This window comes from Elephantulus edwardii, unplaced genomic scaffold, assembly GCF_000299155.1.
Source record: "Elephantulus edwardii isolate Elephantulus edwardi_28Jun2011 unplaced genomic scaffold, EleEdw1.0 scaffold00326, whole genome shotgun sequence".
Lineage (NCBI taxonomy): Eukaryota > Metazoa > Chordata > Mammalia > Macroscelidea > Macroscelididae > Elephantulus > Elephantulus edwardii.
Genome location: NW_006400076.1, coordinates 1,570,281 through 1,576,280, shown reverse-complemented (window position 1 = coordinate 1,576,280; position 6,000 = coordinate 1,570,281). Strand labels below are relative to the sequence as shown.

At 39.1% G+C, this 6,000-nt stretch overlaps 1 pseudogene; it reads right to left on the bottom strand.

Annotated features, from left to right (window-relative positions):
* Positions 1–3,262: 3,262 nt before the first annotated feature.
* Positions 3,263–3,479, bottom strand: LOC102866190 (annotated as a pseudogene).
* Positions 3,480–6,000: the final 2,521 nt, after the last annotated feature.

Here is a 6,000-nt window from a genome sequence, read left to right as displayed (position 1 = left end):
TATGCTGCCCTGGAAGTGTTCATCAGGTGTCCCAGGAAATCTGAAGGACAACTACCTGACCAACTGACTGGAAGAAATCCCTATTTACTCCCATTTAAAAAAAAAAAGTTGACCCAACAGAGTGTGGAAATTAACATACAATATCACTCAAATTTCACACAAGCAAAATTCTGCTGAGGATTCTCCAGAAATGTTTGGAACAGTACATTGACAGAGAACTAACAGAAATTCAAGCTGGATTTAGAAGATGTCACAGCACTAGAGATATTATTGCCAAGGTCAGATGGATCTCAGCAGAAAGCAAAGTGTTTCATTCTGTATTCCACTGACTATGCAAAGGCATTTTGACTGTGTGAATCACAACAAATGTGGCTAACCTTGAGGAGAATGGGAATCCCGGAACACTTGATTGTGCTTATGCAAAACCTATACTTGGACCAGAAAGCAGTCCTTAGAACAGAACAGGGAAATACTGCATGGTTCAAAATCAGGATAGGAGTGTGTCAGGAATGCGTCCTGTCTCCATACATTTTTAATCCACATGCAGAGCAGATCATTCAGGCGGCTGGATTTTACAAAGGAGAATGTCGCATTAGGATTGGTGGAAGACTCGTCAACAACCTACGTTATGCAGATAATACAACCTTGCTTGCTGAAACTGAGAAGGAGCTGAAGTGCTAACTGCAGTAAGTCAAGGATTGTAATCTTCAATATGGATTGAAGCTTAACATCAAGAAGGCAAAGATTCTCACTTCTGGGCCAATTGTCAGCACCATGATGGATGGAAAAGAGATTGAGGTTGCTAAGAGTTACAGCTTGCTCAGCTCCACAATCAACACTTTTGGCACCAGCAGTGAGGAAATCAAAAGATTAATAGTATTGGGAAAATCTGCTCTCAGAGACCTTTCCAGAATACTGAGAAGCAATGCTGTCAGTCTTAGAGACTAAGGTGTGCCTGATCCAGACCATGGTTTTCACAATTACTTGCTCTGCGTCAGAGAGCTGGACAGAAGGATGACAGAAGAATTGATGCCTTCAAGTTGTGGTGCTGGAGAAGAGTCTTGAACATACCATGGACTGCCAAGAAAACAAATAGGCCTGTCTTGGAGAGGGTAAAATCACGTTTCTTCCTGGAGGCTAGGATTTTGAAGTTCCATTTCACATACTTTGGGCATATGGCTAGGAAGGATCTATCCTTGGAGAAGAATATCATGCTCAGAATGGTGGAGGCACAGTGCAGGAAAGGAAGAACCCAGATGAGATGGATTGACTCGGTGTGTCAAAGTCAGTGAGAATGGTTGAGGACAGGGCAGGTCACTGTGGATCACAAGTGACTTGTTGGCACAGAACAACAGTGACAACCTCTCTAAAAAGTCACTGCCCTTTGGGAGAGCCACATAGATGATAGGGGCTTATGTTCATAGTTTAACAATCAGCTTTGCAGTACTTAGTTTCTTAAAAATCCAACTTTTCTGCAATCCCAGAGGTATGCAGTTCAAATCCACCAGATGCTCTGCTGGAGAAGGAGGGGCAATCTCTTCATGTACCAGTCAGATCTGATTTGACGATACACACACACAAAATAATAATAAAATTTTAAAAGAAGAAATCTAACTTTTGGGTTAGATGCCCATACGAATGTAGTTCAACACATATTAGCATCCATTTTTATAGAATGTATACTATAGCTAAAATATACTAATTGCATATTTACAACTGAATATAATCATTGCACATTTCTCAGGACAAAATCAATAGAAGGAAATACTTAGGATAGGTAGAGAAAGGCAATGTAACATAGAAGTGGCATTTTGACATAATTACATTTGAATGCTGAACCTCATCAAACTTAAGGTAAACAGGGTATTATAAATTGTAATGTCATAAATGTTACAGGTTATTTGAATCCCTCAATGGCTCTGCCAAGGGGAAAAAATAAGCAATCTCCTGCCATGCATTATACCACCTCTAAAAAGCCTGCTGGAGGGTTAGCTCTGAATTGGTTCTGGTTTGTTGAGTTTGAGTTTTTGAGATTTAAAAGGTATTAAAAACATACAAAAATGTTCTAAAGGGTGCCCTAGTGACCTAGTGGCAAGAAGCTGTGCTGAAATCCCAAAGGTACCAGCTGCTCTGTGGGTGCAATCTTCTCCTGTGAGTTAACTGCCTCTGAAAATACACGGGAGCATCAGCTATGGGTCTATTCTGACTCCATGGTACACAACAATAACAACAAAATGTTCTAAAATTCGCTAGAAATTTTTATTTTCACCTCCATATTAGTCACCTCTTTCTTTCTTAAAAAAAAAAAATAAAGTTTAAAACCCAAAACCCCCATAAGCTGTACATAGTTTTGTGGGTTGGTTTGGGGTTCTTTTTTCCTTTAAATTTAAAGTACTGTATTTGAAAAGCAAAAGAAAAACACAGTTTGCATTTTGATGCAATTAAAAGAATTATTTCAACTTTGAAGATGAAACTAAAAAGAATGGAAAACATATAAGATCATTATTCGGTAATTGTGCCATTTTGTTCCAAGAATGGAGTCTTTCTCAGAGACAGAAAGCTAGCTTGTCAAATTTATATTTAAGATATTGTTTGTATTTGACTAGATGTTTCAAAGGGTAGTTAGTTAATCTAAATATGTAGCTAAATATGTACATTGCTGCAACAATACTTGTAAGAACCACAGAGTCTTATTTTAATTAATAAAAGAAAAAATTAAATCCCTGTAATAAACTAGAGCTTACTAAGAGTAGAGGTACTTGGTTACATGCACTCAAAATGATACAGTGAGTGGAAAAGCAAGCATTGTAAATATGACTACAGTCCTTACCAACACACATGGAACCATTTCCCCCCCCCCAAAAAAAAGCTTGCCCAAAAAATGTCTCATTGTATAAAGATTTATCATTTCCAGATCACAGTGAAAGGAACTTGAGTAATTTATCAATTCTATTTTCTACTTATGTCTTAGAAACTCTTCACTAAAACTGATAACTGACACAACAGAATGATGCTTGCAGACTGTCACATTGTAGTGATAATACAGATATTGATTATTACAGATACATTTGGGTATTAAATGATCACCTCTTATATAGAACATTGGTCCAATAACATAAAAAAGGAGAATAGGAGCTAGAAATGTATTTCACTTACTATTCAGACATAAAGGGTAACCATTCTGTTCATTATTCTTTGCAGGTAAGTCTTTCTTCCCCCCTGTTGAAATCTGAAGGCAATTACATCCTGGCATTTTTCCAAGCTACTGTATGAACAGGATGCTGAAGGCCATCACTACACAGCATACAGCAACATAAATACTCCCATTCACGAATTCTGGCACACTTCCAAAATATACCCAACAGTCCAGTTTTATTCCTGACCAGGACGCTGGGTGTCAAGTATCGGATATAAAAACAGGTGCATATAACCAGCAAGATCACAGTCAAAAGACCCTGAAAGTTGAAAATCACAGACATAGTGAGACTGGCGAAGCCCCAGCCACATCAAAACTGCCCATAGTTTTAAAGAAGTGTACTTCTTTTTTTTTTCTTGTAATTGTTAGTTAGCCTAGCAAAATTCCCCGTCCCCCCTTCTGTTTGGGTTTTGCCTTTGAGGGTTTAAATTACACATCCAGACTTCACACTTAGGAAGTCTTCCTTTTCAAGCTGTAACTTTTCTGCCTTGTCTTCCTTCTTTACTTCCCTAATCTCTGTATGTGGTTTTTCTGGAAAGGCAGAGTCTTCCTGGAAGTAGAAGACTCTACTTCAGTGACCAAGGTTCCCTGTGCGACCTCCACTATGCTGGCTCATGGCATCATGACCACAACTTCCTCTTCAGCCATGCCTATCAAACAGATTACCTGTGATCCCATCATATGCTCCCACTTTAGAGACACCAGCATCCTCAAAGTTATGGTGGAACAGGGAGGGCTGGTGCCAGGAATCTCTTGGAGCTCCAGGGGCCCATTGTTTAAAAAACCATTAGATGAATCATGTTGACTTTCACCAACTCCAAATCTACTTTCACCTCTGGATAGGTGCTGTCCATGTTTTTCAAAGGTAGCTTACAGGGTAGCTGACTGAAGTGTTGAGAAATTCAGCCCAGTAGGAACAAAGTCAGGCTGTGCCATTTATGTCCAATGTCTCTTTCCAGGGGGGCATCCAACCTCAGCTGAACCTCTGTGGTCCTGTTTCCTGAACTCTTTGAGTTGGCCAGTTGGATCTCCCATGAGGTTCACTTGGTAAAAGGGCCACACTAATTAGCTGGGCCAGCAGCACGCCTTGTGATGAAGCAAAAAGAAGTCAGGCTCTGTGTGGATCTCTTTCTCAATCTTTTCATTTGCTCATCTTAAACTATCTAGTTCCTGATACTTTCCCAAAAAGGGGAAAGTGCAAGGGAAGAGGGGTGGGACCATAAAATGGTATTTGTTACATTTAAAAAAGAAGAAAGAGGAGAAGGGAAAGAACTATGGCCATGTTCACCTCCTTCAGCTTCGTTTAGTGATGGCACTTTGATGCTGCTTAAATAGATAATGTGTGGACATTTGCACAGTGAAGGCTTACACTGTTATAAGAAGATCATAGCTAGAAATACAAGTGGCTCACATGTGGGCAAATTATATTATCAAGATGACCACCTAAAATACCATTTTTAAGTGCTGTACAAGATCTCCTGAGCGGTCAACACCAGTGACAAAATGTCCACATGACAAAGCCCTTCAAAAACAAATCTTACGTAGTTGCTAAATATAGTATACAGTTAGGTGTTTCATTTATCTTATTCTTAAAAATCTAAAGATATACAAAATTGTGGTTTTTTATGAAGAGAGGGGGAACCCAACAAACAAACAGGAACTTGATAAACTTTTCTCACCACACAATAGGGGCTTTCAAGGCAAACTTCTAAATTTAAAGCTCCCAAATGTATCTTCTGCTTTCCTTGGTCTTCACAATTTACAACTTCAAAGAAAAATGAAAACAAGTAGAAAGAAGGATAAGGGGGAGTCAAGAAGAAAGACAGTTCCAAAGTGGGGATTTCTACTTTTACTATTTCTATATTTCAGTTTTTCTGCCTCTTTTTGAAGGTTGAATTGGATAACAAGAAAAATTATTTGAAGAATCATCTATGGCATCAGTAGAGAAGTCACTTCTTTTGATTGATTTTTTTTTATTTCATCCTAGTAATTTTCTTTTTTTAAATTTTAATGGAAGTTTACAGAGACTTTGGATTTCCATTCATTCATTGTTGCACTTTTCTCCCTGCCCACCCCTCGCCCCCCCAGTTCGCTTTTCTTTCTGAAAATTAAAAGAAAAAATTCTTTCATTGTTATTCAGTCCCTCCCCCCAAGCCCACTCTACTATGCTACTTCATTCTGGGCTCCTGTCATAACAGTAATATCTAATCAAATATCCCTTCTAAACAGTTTTCCCCTCATCTGTTTCAATGCAGTATATATTATTTATCCCATCTTTCTCAGTCTCCCCCCCCACCCCTATGTCAATCCTCCTCTATAACAGTGGCATTATGCCGTATTTGTCTTTTTTTTTTGACTGAGCTACTTCATTGCCCTCCAAGGTTACCCATTTTGTGTAATATTCCATGAGTTTCTTATTTTTCAATGCCCATAGTATTCCATTGTGTGAAAATACCAAAGCTTCTTTATCCATTGCTTGTTGATGGGCCCTTGGGTTGTTTCCAACTCTTTGCTATTGTGAGCAAAGCCTAAATAATTTGGGTAAAAGGACACAGGAATCTTCCCTCAGGCATCTGGGAGGCTACTGCTAGAGAGGAGGGTCTGTGACCAAGAGCATGTCTCCTGTTTCCTCATCTAGCAGAGGAGTTAACCTACAACCATAACAAAGCTCTTTCCAAAATGGCTGCCCTGCCCGCACAGTCCAGGAGAGGCAGAGCTTGGCAAAGGGACGTCTTTTGATGCCTTGATTGCTGTTACCATGGATGTTGATTGTGCATCCAAGTGAAATGAAATAAAATATTAAT